This window comes from Lissotriton vulgaris, chromosome 6 (assembly GCF_964263255.1).
Source record: "Lissotriton vulgaris chromosome 6, aLisVul1.2, whole genome shotgun sequence".
NCBI classification, from domain to species: domain Eukaryota; kingdom Metazoa; phylum Chordata; class Amphibia; order Caudata; family Salamandridae; genus Lissotriton; species Lissotriton vulgaris.
The window spans coordinates 592726271-592743808 of NC_141694.1; the positions used below are offsets into that span (position 1 = coordinate 592726271).

The 17538-nt window shown below is 50.2% G+C and overlaps 1 protein-coding gene across 1 annotated transcript in view; it reads left to right on the forward strand.

Moving 5' to 3' along the window:
• Positions 1-17538, forward strand: part of CFAP206 (cilia and flagella associated protein 206) — a 473657-nt gene that overhangs the window by 155882 nt on the left and 300237 nt on the right. The gene's annotated exons all lie outside the window — the stretch shown is intronic.

Consider the following 17538-nt stretch of genomic DNA (forward strand, 5'->3'; position numbering starts at 1 on the left):
TCACCCAGGCACTCGTCACCAGCCGACTGGACTACGGTAACACCCTCTACATCAGAACCACAGCCAAACTACAGAAAAGACTCCAACGCATCCAGAATGCCTCCGCACGACTCATCCTGGACATCCTCCGACACAGCCACATCTCCGTACACCTGAGACGCCTTCACTGGCTCCCCGTCAGCAAGAGAATCACGTTCCGGCTACTCACCCACGCACACAAGGCCCTCCACGACCTGGGCCCCAAGTACCTCCACAACCGCCTGACCTTCTACACTCCCACCCGCCAGCTACGATCGACCAGCCACGCCCTCGCCGCCGTTCCACTCATTCGAAGAGCCACCATGGGAGGAAGATCCTTCTCCTACCTGGCAGCCAAGACTTGAAACTCCCTGCCTATCCACCTCCGTCTGACCCAAGACCACCTCTCCTTCAGGAAGCAACTCAAGACCTGGCTGTTCGAGCAGTAGTGGACCCCCTCCCCCAAGCGCCTTGAGACCCTCCGGGGTGAGTAGCACACTATATAAATCTCTTGATTGGTTGATTGATTGAACCTCACACCCCCACACCCCCTAACCCCCACACCCACTCACCCTCACAACCCCACACCACCCCTCACCCTCACACACTCTCACCCTCACACACTCTCACCCTCACACACCCTCTCACCCTCACACACCCTCACACACCCTCATACTCCCTCTCACCCTCACACCCACTCACCCTCACACTCCCTCACCCACTCACACCCCTCACCCTCACGCACTCACAACCCCTCACCGTTACACACCCTCACTCAAACACCCGCACCCACAAACAACCTCAACCTCAAACACGCCCTCACACACACCCTCACTCTCACACCCTCATCCTCACCCCCTCTCACACCCTCTCATCCCCTCACACACCCTCACCCTCACACCCCCTCACCCTCACACCTCCTCACCCCCCTCACACCCCCTCACCCTCACTCACCCTCACCCCACCCTCCAACTCCACCCTCCAACTCCACCCTCCAACTCCACCCTCCACCCTCCAACTCCACCCTCCAACTCCAACTCCACCCTCCAACTCCACCCTTCAACTCCACCCTCCAAATCCACCCTCCAACTCCACTCTCCAAATCCAACTCCACCCTCCAACTCCACCCTCCAACTCAAACTCCACCCTCCAACTCAACTCCACCCTCCAACTCAAACTCCACCCTCCAACTCCAACTCCACCCTCCACCCTCCAACTCCACCCTCCAACTCCAGCCTCCAACTCCACCCTCCAAATCCAACTCCACCCTCCAACTCCAACTCCACCCTCCAACTCCACCCTTCAACTCCACCCTCCAAATCCAACTCCACCCTCCAACTCCAACTCCACCCTCCAACTCCACCCTTCAACTCCAACTCCACCCTTCAACTCCACCCTCCAAATCCAACTCCACCCTACAACTCCAACTCCACCCTCCAACTCAAACTCCACCCTCCACCTCAAACTCCACCCTCCACCTCAAACTCCACCCTCCAACTCAAACTCCACCCTCCAACTCCAGCCTCCAACTCCAGCCTCCAACTCCAACTCCAGCCTCCAACTCCAACTCCAGCCTCCAACTCAATCTCCAGCCTCCAACTCAAACTCCAGCCTCCAACTCAAACTCCGGCCTCCAACTCAAACTCCACCCTCCAACTCCACCCTCCAACTCCAACTCCACCCTCCACCCTCCAACTCCACCCTCCAACTCCACCCTCCAAATCCACCCTCCAACTCCACCCTCCAAATCCAACTCCACCCTCCAACTCCACGCTCCAACTCAAACTCCACCCTCCAACTCCACCCTCCAACTCCCCCCTTCCAACTCCACCCTCCAACTCAAACTCCACCCTCCAACTCAAACTCCATCCTCCGCCTCAAACTCCACCCTCCAACTCAAACTCCACCCTCCACTTCAAACTCCACCCTCCACTTCAAACTCCACCCTCCACCTCAAACTCCACCCTCCAACTCAAACTCCAACTCCAACTCCAGCCTCCAACTCCAACTCCAGCCTCCAACTCAAACTCCAGCCTCCAACTCAAACTCCAGCCTCCAACTCAAACTCCACCCTCCAACTCAAACTCCACCCTCCAACTCCACCCTCCAACTCCACCCTCCAACTCCACCCTCCAACTCCAACTCCACCCTCCAACTCCACCCTCCATCTCAAACTCCACCCTCCAACTCAAACTCCACCCTCCAACTCAAACTCTACCCTCCAACTCCAGCCTCCAACTCCACCCTCCAACTCCACCCTCCAACTCCCCCCTTCCAACTCCACCCTCCAACTCAAACTCCACCCTCCAACTCAAACTCCATCCTCCGCCTCAAACTCCACCCTCCAACTCAAACTCCACCCTCCACCTCAAACTCCACCCTCCACCTCAAACTCCACCCTCCAACTCAAACTCCACACTCCAACTCCAGCCTCCAACTCAAACTCCAGCCTCCAACTCAAACTCCACCCTCCAACTCCACCCTCCAACTCCACCCTCCAACTCCACCCTCCAACTCCACCCTCCAACCCCACCCTCCAACTCCACCCTCCAACTCCAACTCCACCCTCCAACTCCAACTCCACCCTCCATCTCAAACTCCACCCTCCAACTCAAACTCCACCCTCCAACTCAAACTCCACCCTCCAACTCAAACTCTACCCTCCAACTCCACCCTCCAACTCCACCCTCCAACTCCACCCTCCAACTCCACCCGCCAACTCCACCCTCCAACTCCACCCTCCAACTCCACCTGCCAACTCCACCCTCCAACTCCACCTGACAACTCCACCCTCCAACTCCACCCTCCAACTCCACCCTCCAAATCCACCCTCCAACTCAAACTCCACCCTCCAACTCCACCCTCCAACTCCACCCTCCAACCCTACCCTCCAACCCCACCCTCCAACTCCACCCTCCAACTCCACCCTCCAACTCCACCCTCCAACTCAAACTCCACCCTCCAACTCAAACTCCACCCTCCAACTCAAACTCTACCCTCCAACTCCAGCCTCCAACTCCAGCCTCCAACTCCAGCCTCCAACTCAATCTCCAGCCTCCGACTCAAACTCCAGCCTCCAACTCAAACTCCAGCCTCCAACTCAAACTCCACCCTCCAACTCAACTCCACCCTCCAACTCCACCCTCCAACTCAAACTCCACCCTCCAACTCAAACTCCATCCTCCGCCTCAAACTCCACCCTCCAACTCAAAATCCACCCTCCACCTCAAACTCCACCCTCCACCTCAAACTCCACCCTCCACCTCAAACTCCACCCTCCACCTCAAACTCCACCCTCCAACTCCACCCTCCAACTCCACCCTCCAACCCCACCCTCCAACTCCACCCTCCAACTCCAACTCCACCCTCAAACTCCAACTCCACCCTCCATCTCAAACTCCACCCTCCAACTCAAACTCCACCCTCCAACTCAAACTCCACCCTCCAACTCAAACTCCACCCTCCAACACCAAATACACCCTCCAACACCAAATACACCCTCTAAATCCAGCCGACACTCTATCTATCGCCCACAATCTATCTGTCGCCCACACTCTATCTATCTATCGCCCACACTCTATCTATCGCCCACGCTCTGTCTATCGCCCTCACTCTATCTATCTATCGCCCACACTCCAACTCCAGCCTCCAACTCAAACTCCACCCTCCAACTCCAACTCCACCCTCCATCTCAAACTCCACCCTCCAACTCAAACTCCACCCTCCAACTCAAACTCCACCCTCCAACTCCACCCTCCAACTCCACCCGCCAACTCCACCCTCCAACTCCACCTGCCAACTCCACCCTCCAACTCCACCTGCCAACTCCACCCTCCAACTCCACCCTCCAACTCCACCCTCCAAATCCACCCTCCAACTCAAACTCCACCCTCCAACTCCACCCTCCAACTCCACCCTCCAACTCCACCCTCCAACTCCACCCTCCAACTCCACCCTCCAACCCTACCCTCCAACCCCACCCTCCAAATCCACCCTCCATCTCCACCCTCCAAATCCACCCTCCAACTCCACCCTCCAAATCCACCTCCACCCTCCAACTCCAACTCCACCCTCCAACTCAAACTCCACCCTCCAACTCAAACTCCACCCTCCAACACAAACTCTACCCTCCAACTCCAGCCTCCAACTCCAGCCTCCAACTCCAACTCCAGCCTCCAACTCAATCTCCAGCCTCCAACTCAAACTCCAGCCTCCAACTCACACTCCACCCTCCAACTCAACTCCACCCTCCAACTCCACCCTCCAACTCACACTCCACCCTCCAACTCAACTCCACCCTCCAACTCCATCCTCCGCCTCAAACTCCACCCTCCAACTCAAACTCCACCCTCCAACTCAAACTCCACCCTCCAACTCAAACTCCACCCTCCACCTCAAACTCCACCCTCCACCTCAAACTCCACCCTCCAACTCAAACTCCACATTCCAACTCCAGCCTCCAACTCAAACTCCAGCCTCCAACTTAAACTCCACCCTCCAACTCCACCCTCCAACTCCACCCTCCAACTCCACCCTCCAACCCCACCCTCCAACTCCACCCTCCAACTCCAACTCCACCCTCCATCTCAAACTCCACCCTCCAACTCAAACTCCACCCTCCAACTCAAACTCCACCCTCCAACACCAAATACACCCTCCAACACCAAATACACCCTCTAAATCCAGCCGACACTCTATCTATCGCCCACAATCTATCTGTCGCCCACACTCTATCTATCTATCGCCCACACTCTATCTATCGCCCACACTCTGTCTATCTATCGCCCTCACTCTATCTATCTATCGCCCACACTCTATTTAGCTATCGACCTCACTCTATCTATCTATCGCCCTCACTCTATCTATCTATCTATCTATCTATCTATCTATCTATCTATCTATCTATCTATCTATCTATCTATCTATCTATCTGTCTATCGCTCATACTATCTATCTATCGCCTTCACTCTATCTATCTATCCCACAACCACAGCATCACTCAGGGGCACCACAGAATCACAACGCCACAGCATCACTCGTCGCCACCACATCACTCCGCACCACCACACCATCAATCTGTGCAACCATTCAACAACAACTGGTTTAAATATGTTCTCTCAATGTTTCAAACTTTATTACAAATGTCACAAAAAGATGTTAATATTTCACTTCTGTTCCTGGATTTTCGTCACAATAAAATACACTGAACATAATCTTCACAAGTTATTTCCAAAAGTTTAAGCAATTGCCATTATAAATTTCAAGAACTTTTATTTAAGTATTAATTATTTTAAAAAATTAAAAACCATTGTTATTTGTAATATCAATACATCTAAGTCACGGAAATACAAAGCATGTTGCATTACAAATGCTATAAGTGTCGCATTTGCAAAAATGAAAAGTATTGGCATTGTAAATGACAAAGCTATTCATTTTCCTATTTACAAAACAACACATAAATAAAAAATGTGTCATTTACAAGACCAATAGCTCAAACTTTCCTAATGCGAGACCTATTGCATTGCAAATGCTTGCTATGAGTTAGCAGTGATCCCACAAACAACTGCCTACTCCCAAAAAACATTCACAAAGGTGAAGGGATCATGGGGAGCCCACTTCCTATTTGCCAATGGGCTACTGCGGTCTTTCAGTAGACGATAAAATATGAATATTTTGGCGCCGAATTTCAATCTCGAAACATTAATACATCCCATTAGGAAACGCTATTTGAAACACATCCCTTCCAAATAGCGATCAGTGTGTTGTCGCAACACCAAATTGCAATTTGGTAATGTGTTACCAGATCACCACTTGAGTTTGGTAAATGCTACAAGGCTGTTTTGCGGTTTCAAATGGTTGAATTTAACATCTTGGACCCTTTATGACTGCAAAATGCCTTAGTGCATCTGGCCTTTAGAATTGTATAAAATGTGTTAGATTGTAAAAGACTAAAAACTATTTGTGTGTCTATAGAAATGTTGGCTGTGAATCTGTATTTGAGAGACCTGTGGATAATGCAATTGTAAAATGGATTAAAAACGATTTTTAGGTTGCACTTGTGAATATACTATCAACCAAAACCACAAGTTAAATGTATTTTAATTGCCATCATAATAATTAGTTTCACAATACTATCCAAATTAAACAGGTAAATCAAATGCAAAACTAATCAATTCGAGAAAGAAATTGGTATTCTTTTTGTTGGTACGTCCAATCTGTTTATCCACTCACAATCTGTGAAAATAAGCTATGAATATAATACATTAACTCCTAGGAGACCCAGGATGTTTTCACAAAACGAGAAGGTAGACTTTGTGCTTAAGGAAATAAAATGAGGATAAATCTTGCAAATGTAAAAAAAAACTGGCTACTCAGAACACAGAGTCCTTTTGTAACAATATATCCAGTTACATTTACCACCTTCACTAAGGAGGATTCCTCTCTACTGATAAAATACTGTCAACCTTTATACATGGAACACTATACCCCATAATTACTAGCTGTTACAGATATAATTTGCTGTTCTATGTGGGACCTAATCCTCTTTGATAAGTCTTGAAAGAAAACTAATTTCCGAATAAATCCTGGAAGTGACATGGAGTATCAATCTAAGAAAAGCTCTTTTGCAATAACGGGATTTTCCCCCAATTTAGAGACAGTCTCCTTACCCATACTATTTTATAGTATTTCTCACTCATGGCCAAGTGAAAGAATTGTTCCCTAAAGCAAACTTAAAAGTGATTCCTTATGTAGATGAATGTAACATCCCCACCCTCATTAAAAAAATTGTGTCTGGGGGAGGAGCTTCGCGCGGATCCAAGATGGACGCGTGAGCACAGGGCTCACCCTTTCCGCCTCCCGCATTTATCCTGCCACATATCCTGATTCTGACGACGGGTTCTACTAGCTGGCGCCCTGCTGACACGATATCTTCTTTTAAAAATCGATTTGGCGCTGGGAACCGGACTCTCTGCATCTTGGAACTTTGAGGCCTACATCGACGATTCTCCGCGAACTCGAGTCTTCAAAGTACCCAGGTGGCAATTGAACAACAACGGTCATTGAGATCCTACCGTCGCCACTGTGGTACTTTCGGTTTGTTTTTGGTCACCATCTACTGCGACTTGCTGTCTGTTGAGACTGCTGGCCTGTGCCTTGCTGCTGGCCCCGCACCTATCTCCTGCCTCTCGCCCTAATCCCTGACTTCACAAGTTGGTTCTGCGGAGAGCCATTCTCACCAGATCTCAAACGGCCCGACTGGGCTCGCTACCCAACATGGCGGGCAGGTCGGAGAGTGAGAAGAGGGCCACCAGGGGCACATTCCGAGGGGGTGTCGCCCAAACCAATACTATTGATCACTTCGCCCGCCCGAAGGGATCCCCTGGTGGAGTGGGTAAAGTCTTGGATGAGACTGGGGATGGCTCTCCTGCAACGGAAGACTTGACATTGTGGGATGTCATGGGCGCCATTGCCAGTGTGAAGACCTCGATGGGTCAGCAGTATGAGACCTTGGCTTCAAAGATAGACACGGTGGCGATTGAAGTCAACCTCGTCAGGACGGATCTCACAAAGACCAACGAGCGGGTCAAGTCGCTGGACATTAAGACCGCAAGTCTCACGACCGATGTCTCGGACCTACAGGCGGAAGTTCGTAATCTCCGGACATCAAATGACTTGTTTGCCCGTCGGCTGGATGACTTCGAGAGCCGGGCCAGGCGCAATAACGTTTGCATTATTGGTGTTCCGGAAAGTTCCTCAGAACTATCTACAGATCTTTTGGTGGAGGACCTTGTGCTGCATCATCTAGCACCTAAGGGCCTCAGCAACTTTTTCACCGTGGAGCGCGCCCACAGAGTCCCAGGTGGTAGGCCTAAACTGGGTGCCGCACCAAGACCTATTATAGCCAGGATTTTTAACTTTCGGGACAGAGACGCTATCCTGCAAGCATCACGCACCAATGGACCCACAAAATTTGACAATGCGTCGATCAGTTTTTATCCAGACTTTACGCAAGCGGTGCAAAAACAAGGCATGGGCTTCACCGGGGTGAAACGGCGCCTCAGAGACATGGGACTAAAGTACGCCATGCTTTTCCCGGCTCGATTGAGGATCGAATACGAGGAGCGTGCACTCTTCTTTGACCGCCCGGAGGTTGTCAGTGACTGGCTCGATACTTTGCCGGCGCACCGTGATCGACGGGAACAATCAAAAGGCGCTGAAGGTGGCCTGGAGGAACGGGTGGAGTGAGTCCCTACCGGTGTGCCAACTATACGGACTTACGGCGGGGGTTTGATTATTTCTATGTGCATAAATTGTTGATTACCCGGGGGTGGGAGGGCTTGGGATTCGTCCTCCTCTAAGGGGTTTTTTCTCTCTTTTCGTAGATTAGTTTAATGGGGCGACAGGCACACTGCAAGTTGGGGTGGCTCTCGGGTCTAACGCAGGGGTGCAGGGTGGGGTTGTGTTCTAGGGACTTTCCTGGGGGTGGGGGGGGCTTTTTGTTTTTTTGTTTATTCCGAGGCTCTATTTCGCTGCATACTCTGTCCATTGTGCCTGTTTCTTTGTGGGGGGAGCACAGTTCACGTTTCTGGAATGGGGGGTAGGGGGCTGAGGGTGCTGAGTTGAAATGTTAATGGTCTGGGTAATAGGATTAAGCGGGGAATAGTTTTACAATATTTGAAACTTCTTTCACAGGACATAGTGTTGCTGCAGGAGACCCATCTGATAGGGAATGCTTGCCATGCATTGAATAGAAGGGGATACCGTCTGGCGGCACATTCAGGATTTACTACTGGGTCGAGGGGGGCGGGCGTCCTGGTCAGGAGTTCCCTCCCCTTGGAGATAGATGATACTGTGCTGGATGATAGAGGCCAGTATGCGGCCATTACGGGTCGCTGGGAGGGGAGGACGATCTCCGTACTCTCTGTGTATGTCCCACCGGGTTTACAGTCCACCATGTTTTCTGATTTGGGTAGGGTGGTATTGAACTTCCCTCAGGGCATGTTGGTTGTTGGTGGGGACTTTAACTCGGTTATTTGTGGCAGCGAGGATTGTAGCCCCCCCCCAGGACTCTTTTGAGATCACAGTTATGGTTGAGTAACTTCCTGGATACGCTGGGTTTAGTGGAGTGCTGGAGGCAACTGCACCCTGTAAAGGCACAATATACCTTTTATTTGGGAGCGCATGGGAGTCTCTCGAGGCTTGATTATATCCTAGTGCCAGCGGTGCAGATGGTCTCTGTGAGGGAAATTCGACATCTAGCTCGGGGGATCTCGGATCACTCCCCTCTTTGGCTTACGATTGATGTACAGCTGGGAACTGAGGGCCGGGTTGCTCCGATTAACCCCTGGCATCTACGTAATCCGAAAACTAGGGCTGAGGTGGTCAAATGTATGTATCATTACTTTGCGGAGAACGTGGGGTCTGTGTCCTCCTCCTTTCCTTGTGGGAGACCTATAAGACGGTTATCCGGGGTCAAGCCCTGTCCCTGATCGCTAGCGCGAGGAAAAGCAAGAATGAGGAAGTGGTGTGCTTGGAGAATTAAATCACAGCTTTGGAAGAAGAGTTGGAATCTGGGGTTACACCTGAGGGTTTGCATGTTTTGGCCCTTAAACAGGCCGATTACAGAGCGCTAGTGACAGATGCGGCAAGGATGATGAGTCGTGAGCAGCAGGGGCGTTTGTATGATGTTGGTGACAAGGCCGGGAAGTTGATTGCGTGGTTGGATAAGAGAGAAAGGTTGAATCGTGTGGTGCCTGTTGTGGAAAGAGAGGACGGTGAACGGGTTGTGGACCCGGCTGAGATAGTCACGGTCTTTGCTTAGCACTTTCAGAAGGTCTACGCGCCGGTCTCGGACAGGCCGGAGGAGGATTCACATTTGCTACTTAGAGATATCGCGCTGCCTAGCCTTTCGGAGTCAGACAGGGAGCTTATGGAGGTGGATTTCTCCACTGATGAAATAGCGCTCGCTATCCGCTCCCTTCGCTCGGGGAAGGCCTCCGGCCCGAATGGTATCCCGATACAGCTGTACAAATTGTGTCTAGACAAGATGGCGCCGCACCTTCGCCGAATGTTTCTGGAATCGCGAGATCTCGGAACCCTTCCCCGGGATCAGAGATTGGCGTCCATTGTAGTCATCCACAAAGACGGGAAGCCCCGTGACCGATGTTCATCATACAGGCCGATCTCGCTTTTGAACGTCGAGCCCAAAATTTTGGCAAAACTTTTGGCAAATCGTCTGATTGCGGTGATCAGTGATTTGATACACCCTGATCAGTCTGGGTTCATTCCTCATCGGAATACTGCTCTCAATCTTCGCCGCCTTCACGGCGTACTGGCAAGAGCGGGGTCACTTCGTGAGCCGGCCATCTTGGTTTCTTTGGATGCCTCGATGGCCTTCTACACGATACAATGGCCATATTTGTGGGCGGCCCTCGCAAAATTTGGTTTTGGTCCCAATTTTATTGGATGGGTCAGACTTCTTTATGAACAACCACTGGCCCAAGTGGTGGTCAATGGTAGGGCCTCGGAGCCTTTCGTCCTCGGAAGAGGCACACGACAGGGCTGCCCGTTGTCACCGCTCCTCTTCGCGCTCGCTCTTGAACCCCTTGCCGCGTGGCTTCGGTGGGAGCCATCGCTTAAAGGCATCAAATGGTCCTCTGATTTTGAGGACCATATATCGTTGTACGCCGATGATATTTTGTTATACCTCACTTCCCCTCGTAAGTCACTAGGAGTGTTGTTCGACGTGTTACGCTCCTTCGGGATGAACTCTGGTTTGACCATCAATTGGGCCAAGTCCTGCATCTACCCGCTTACTGAAGAACTGCCCCTGTTGCCCAGTGTCTGTCCGATACCGGTATCGAGCGACGGCTTTAAATATTTGGGGATTTTCATTTCCTTGGACTCAGCCGTACGGTATGAGAGGAATTTGCTTCCGCCACTCCGCCGGCTTCGATCGGACGTCACGGCGTGGTGTGGTTTGCCGCTGTTCCCGGTAGGGAGAGCGGCCCTGTTTAAGATGATGTCCCTCCCCCGATTTCTGTACCCCCTCCAAAATACGCTTGACTTGGTGCCTGCTAGTTATTTCCGCGAGATCGAGGGCCTCCAGAGGAAGCTGGTGTGGGGCGGGCGACCTCGCATTGCACTGGCGAAATTGACTTTGCCCTGGTATGACGGTGGCATAGCGTTGCCCGATATAAAACAATACTACTGGCCATCCCAACTGAGTGCAGTCAACCATGCAATGTATGGTCCGGTCCCGAATCCGGCATTCGAGATGGATAAATGGCAGCTACCGGGAGGCGATTACAATAGGGCGCTCTACTCTAGATCGGCAAGGGAAAATCTTACCGGACCCACTGGGGTTGCGGTATGAGTGTGGGGTTCTGCAACTGCTGCCACGGGATGGGCAGACAAGCTGACCAGAGCCACCACGCTTTACGCGGCGGAGAGACTGGGTAGTCTTTGGACGACGAAGGGATTTGACAAATGGGATCTTATCGGCGTCAGTAGGGTTGGGGACCTTTGGGTTAAGGATAGGATTAAAACCTTCGTGGAACTCCAACGAGAGTATACACTGAGCGATAGGGAGCACTTCCGGTATATGCAGGTTCGTCACGCACTTGAATCCGTCTTCCTGGCCGGTACCGCTATCCCAGAGTCCTCTCCCCTGGAAGACAGAGTGCTTGACGGGTATGTCCCTGATAGTACCATCTCTCTCATCTATAAAAAACTCATCAATGACCGTTCAGATCTTCTTGTGCAGCTTCGTGGTGCCTGGACCGGTGACGGGCTGGAGTTGGATGACGAAGATTGGCAGTCCGCGATATCATCCCCTAAGGAAGTCGCGATTCCGGCGCGTCTCCGGCTGGTGCAATTGAAGATTTTACACCGCGTGTATGTCACGGGTCCACGCCTGATGAGTATGGGTTACTCTATGGACGGGTTGTGTAGACGCGGCTGCGGTATGCTTGCTACTTTTCTCCATATTTTGTGGGAATGTCCGGATGTTGTGGTGTACTGGAGAAGTGTGCATGAGGTTATGGAGGAGGTTACGGGTGTTTCATTATTGCCTGAGGCCAGAAGGTGCCTGTTGAACGTTTGGGAGCCGAATGATTACAGCGTTGCGCAGACTCAATGGGCCACCTTCGGCAACATGGTAGCGAAAAGAGACATAGCCCAGCTGTGGGGGTCTCAAAGGGCACCTCTGGTTTCAACCTGGAAGGAAAACATGGATTGGTGCATGTTTAGAGAAAAAACTGTATACATCGCCCGTGGTAGGCCCAAGAAATGGGGGAGGATATGGGGTCAATGGAACTTGTATCGTGGAGAGATTTGCACCCCCCCTTTTATAGAAACCAATGATATTCCTCTGTCCCCATGACCACGCATTCCGCACGTCTATTTCCTATTGTATATTACTTGCTTGCCTACTCTCGACCCCTTCCTTCCCTCCTTGAGATTCCTTATCCTTTCTCACATCAGCTTTTTAGCTGGGTCGCTCCCCCTGCTATCTGAGACAACCACTTATATTATAGATACCTCGGATTTTTGTTGGTATGTTTGTTTTAAAAAAAATGTAAAATGTGAAACCTTTCATTTATCCTCTTACCATCACAAGAACATCGCATGGGCATATTTTTTAGCAGTAATAAGCTTTATTCGATAAAAAATTCATATCATAAAAGCATTTCATACATTTTAAAAACAGCAATCATCAGCATAAGAACATTTCATAGCAATATATTAAATGTGAAGGCTCGGTCACTGGATTAGCAGTTTCCTTGCAACCCTAAGACGCCAGGCCCAGCCCAAAAATTTTGCCATGCAGGTAGAAAAAAAGGGTCTAGCATCTGAACGTAAAATGCGCAGTGCTTCTAGATGAGAACGAGTTCCCAAACACCTGCAAAGGGGCTTCAACCACCTACGTCTCGGGGCTGCATACACACTGCACTCAAACAACATGTGGGACACAGACTCTATCCTAAGGTCACAAAAAGGGCAGTAAGGTACGGTTTGGGCAGGCGGTCTCCAAGTGGACGTAAACTCACATAAAGGAAGCGCCCCCACCCTGAACTTGATGTACAATGATCTGTCCCATGAGCTCTGGATAATATCCAAATAAGGTTCCTTTAACGGTAACTCTTTAATCGACAAGAACAGTGATACTGATTTGCAATGGTTTAAACTGCGAACCCTCTCACTGTCTACCCATGCCCAATAGACCTTCTTGAGCTGTTGTTTCGGGGGTGCGGATTTGTTGGCCCAAGCCTATCCTAATCCTAGTTTATACAACAACTTTTTCACTTCTCTGAGCCAGATAATTTTATGCGAGCCCGATAGCGACATAATGTCATTCAGGGCTTCTGCATAACTTCGAAGCTCCTGCACGTTCCAGATTCTGGACCATAACAGGAGTGGGCGCAGTTTCGCCTGATCGCAGATAGCCCGGGTGCCTGCATCTAGCAGCAGTGGGATGGTTGGTGTGCTGTGGGGCAAACCCATTAGATCTTTGTGAAAGTTATTCTCAAGGTGAGCCAGGGTGTCAACTTTATGAGAGCCCCACAGTTCGGCACCATAAAGTGCCGCGCTCACAACCCTTGCCCTGTAGATGTCCAGGGGCGCCCCAATAGGTTTTAATGATGAGGCTCGCTGCTCCTTGAGCAAGGCACCTGCCACCCTGTTGTGTGTCAAGAATACTTTATGGTGATGTGCCTTCCAACTCATGGTGTCACTGATGCGTATTCCCAGGTAATCAAATTCTTTAACGCGATCAAGTGGAACAGAATCTAGGACCGGGGGAAAGACAGACTTTTTGGGCGGATTGAGAACCAGAAACTTGGTTTTCCCTATATTTATTGCCAAACCCCTTCCATCGCAAAAGGCCTTAAAGCTGGAGAGCAGCGATTGGATGCCCATTGGGGTTTTCGAAATAAGGAGGGTATCGTCCGCGAACAGGAGCGTCGGGATTTTCCTTCCAGCAAGGGTGGGTGCGTCTGATGGATGCTGAAGTAAGTGCTCCACCACTCCGTTGATATAAAGAGAAAACAGAGTGGGGGCAAGCACACACCCTTGCCGAACGCCCCTGTCCACGGGTATACGAGATGTTATCTCTCCCTGTGTACCCCATCTGATTTGGGCAAAATTCCTGTCATGAAATTTTACAAGGAGCGAGAGCAGGTAAGGCGGGAGGCCTAACCCATCGAGGACGTTCCATAAAAGTGCTCGTGGTACTAGGTCGAACGCAGTCCGCAAGTCAATGAAGACCAAGTACAGACTGCCCCCTCCCAGCACCACCACTTTCCAATAGATCATCAGAAGGCGGAACGTCTGCTCGATTGTGCCTGTTCCTGCTCTGAAACCCGCTTGAAGATCTGACAGGATATTATTTTCATCGGCCCACTGAATAATTCTGCCCAATACCACCTTTCCTGCCACCTTTTGGGAAGAGTCCAGTAAGCTAATTGGCCGGTAGTTCGCTGGGTCGTCCCTAGAACCTTTTTTAAAAATAGGTACAACTTCAGCGCCCCTCCAGGAGTCTGGGAAAGCACCACCCAGTAATACCTCGTTCAAGAGGGAGGCAATTAATTTGCTCCAGGAAGATGGGTAATTCTTGATTAGGTCTCCTGGGATCCCATCAGGACCTGCCGCTTTGTTTGGGACGATGCATTGGATTGCTCTTTCAACATCCAAGCTGGTAAATAGCTCGACCTGGCACTTGGGAGCAGAAATGGGATTAGGCAGTAAGACCATGGGTGGGTCCCCCGACTGGAGTGCACCTGAAGGGGCAGAATATAATTTCAGAAAATGGTCAAACCATACGCCCCCTGGGATGTTACAAGTAAGCTGCTGGTCAACCGGCTTTTCCCTAGATCTTAATAGGTCCCAGAACCCCTTAGCGTCTTTCCTGCTGCTTGCCTCTACTAGATCTCCCCAGAAATTGGAATCATATTCCTGTTTGGCTTCAGATAGGGTTTTTTTGTAGGTTTTCCTGGCGGCCCTGATATCAGCTGCATTTTTGGATTTTAATGTGGCAACAAGTTCCCTCTTAGCTACACGGCATTTGCCTGTAAACCACTTAGCTGTTTGTTTCGAGGGGCCCCTACGAGTAGATTGGGGAACAATGAATATATTACTCAATGCCAATACAGTCTCAGTATATAGGGGTAAAATCTTAGTATCAGTTGGCTCTGAGATGTCCATCCGAGACTCCACTCCTTCCAAAATAGTCCTGGCTTGGGCCATCCTTGTTTCATCGGCTGAAACTTTCGCCCACTTCAGGCGCCTACTACAGTTTGTGGGGGCCAGTTCGTGGGTAGATTTCCACTTGTGGGCGGGAGGGCCATGATTTCCGCCCTGCCAAGGAGATGAGATAGTTAGTGATAGAGGATTGTGATCACTATCAATTGACACTATAACCTCCATGTCTTGATGGTATTGCCAGAGGTTATAGTTAAGCATCACAAAATCAATCCTTGATGTGTGGCCTGGCCTGTTGTAGGTGTGGGCGCCTGCGTGGTCAGATTTGGAACGCCCATTTGCTGCACGCAAATTGTGCTCCATGCAAAGAGCATTGATCTCAATGGCATTTTGCGACCATTTAGGGATCGGGTCAAGGCTGAGAATAGGAATGCCTCTCCTGGAATCCTCCTCAAAAGTGTCCAAGATGTCTTCTCTGGCCAGGGGTTCAAAACAGCAATTGAGGTCGCCTGCGAGCATTACGTAAGAGTCCACACTGCAGGCGGCCAGATTGTGGTTTAGGCCTGTAGATGGTAGATGGGATGCACCGCCTTTGGCACCCCTCAGGTAGATATTAAAAAGTTCCAAACTTCTTCCCCCTTTGTGGGTTATCGTTAACCACTGGAGATCTGGTGACTGGGTGTTTCTTACTTTTGCTCTGAAGTCCAATGCAATATTGATCCAGATAATTAGGCCGCCTGAAGGGCGACCTTTGGAACCTTGTTCCTGGGCAGCGGGGATGAAAAAGGTAGAGAATCCCACTCGATGTCTTGGCTCCATGCACCAGGTTTCCTGGAGAAGACAGATGTGATATGGTTCCAGGAAATCATTCCATTCAGGATTACCGAAATTGCGATCAAGACCAGCCACGTTCCAACTTAAGATTTTTAGGGCAGGATCACCAAGTGGAGAATCATTTGTTAAAACAATAGGCCTAGAAGAGACAAAGGTATCCTCAGGTTTAAAAGACCTCACAGGTAGCTCAATTTGCTGGTTAGTGGTCACGAGGCAGCCAGGAAGGGTAGGACCTGGTGGTTCAGTAGAGGTAGCTACAGAATGAGACATGTAGGGTAGGTACTGCCAGTCTACCCTACCGGGATTTTTAATTATATCAGATGTGGAAGGTTCCCCTACAAACCGCGGGCTATTTGGTTGTGCCGCTTTATATGTTACAGACTCAGAACCAGTGCAATCCTTAAAATCATGCCCCTGTAGTGGTGAGATTTCCGTTCGAGGATGGTTAGCTGAATACACTGGGAGTCAATCCACCTCCTCTAGAGTCCCAAATCTGTTGTAGGTGGAGAGACCGTTCCAATGTAGTAGGGTCTCCTTCTGGCCACGGGAATTATTCAGCCATGGATGATGCTGGACCAGTGTCCAATTTTCCCCCTGATTCCGACTTGGTCGAGGAGGATATAAGAAGGATACTGGTTTAGGTGTAACTAGGGAGTCATCGTTGTTTGGCCACATGCAAATATGGTGCGCCGTATGGGGATCATCAAAGGTCACTACAACGCAGTCTCCCGGGATGGATTTCAACGTTGGGCCTACCCAGGGAGTTCTGCGAACCATTAATACACGACTTCTTCGACCATTGGGGATTGGTCTGTTTACGTTTAGCCAGTGCATTATTTTATTTTTGAGCGACCAGTGATTCTCAAATTGACCATCACCTATCGTGGGAACACCCGTCAAAACAACCGCATAGTCGTTTACCTCTGGAGGGAGGTCGATATAACCACCTCTAAAGTTGTCTTTTACAGGAGGGACTTGGGATTCAGTAAAAATCGACCTGCTGGGTATATTATGCTTAGAATTTTGCTGGTGGCGCGAAGAGTCCCGTGGAGGGACCTTTGGTTTTTCACGAACTTGCTCCACCGTAACAGTCCTCGGTTTTGGGACAGGCTTTGTTATGGGTAGTACATTAGAGGAGGTTTGGTTGGTTTGGGGTGCAATGGGTTGTGGCGTTGGATCATCAACAATAATACCCTGATTTTCAAGACTTTTCAACCCCAGAGTGGCCAGAGCAATAATGCTCTTCTCCATTTCTAGCAAGTTGTTTTCGATCCTAGAAAGTCTTAAATCTAGGGGTGACAGCAGTTTTTTGAGAGTCTCCCATACCACTTCTATAAATTCCTTATTATTTTTAGTTAACCCATCTACTTCAGGGTCCGCACCTGCTGGAATATTAGTAGAGGGAATGGGTAGAACCCTTTCCTGACCCCCACTCGGTGGATGTGTGTTGAGGGCAGGCTCAGCGCCAGTACCAAGTGCTGTGGT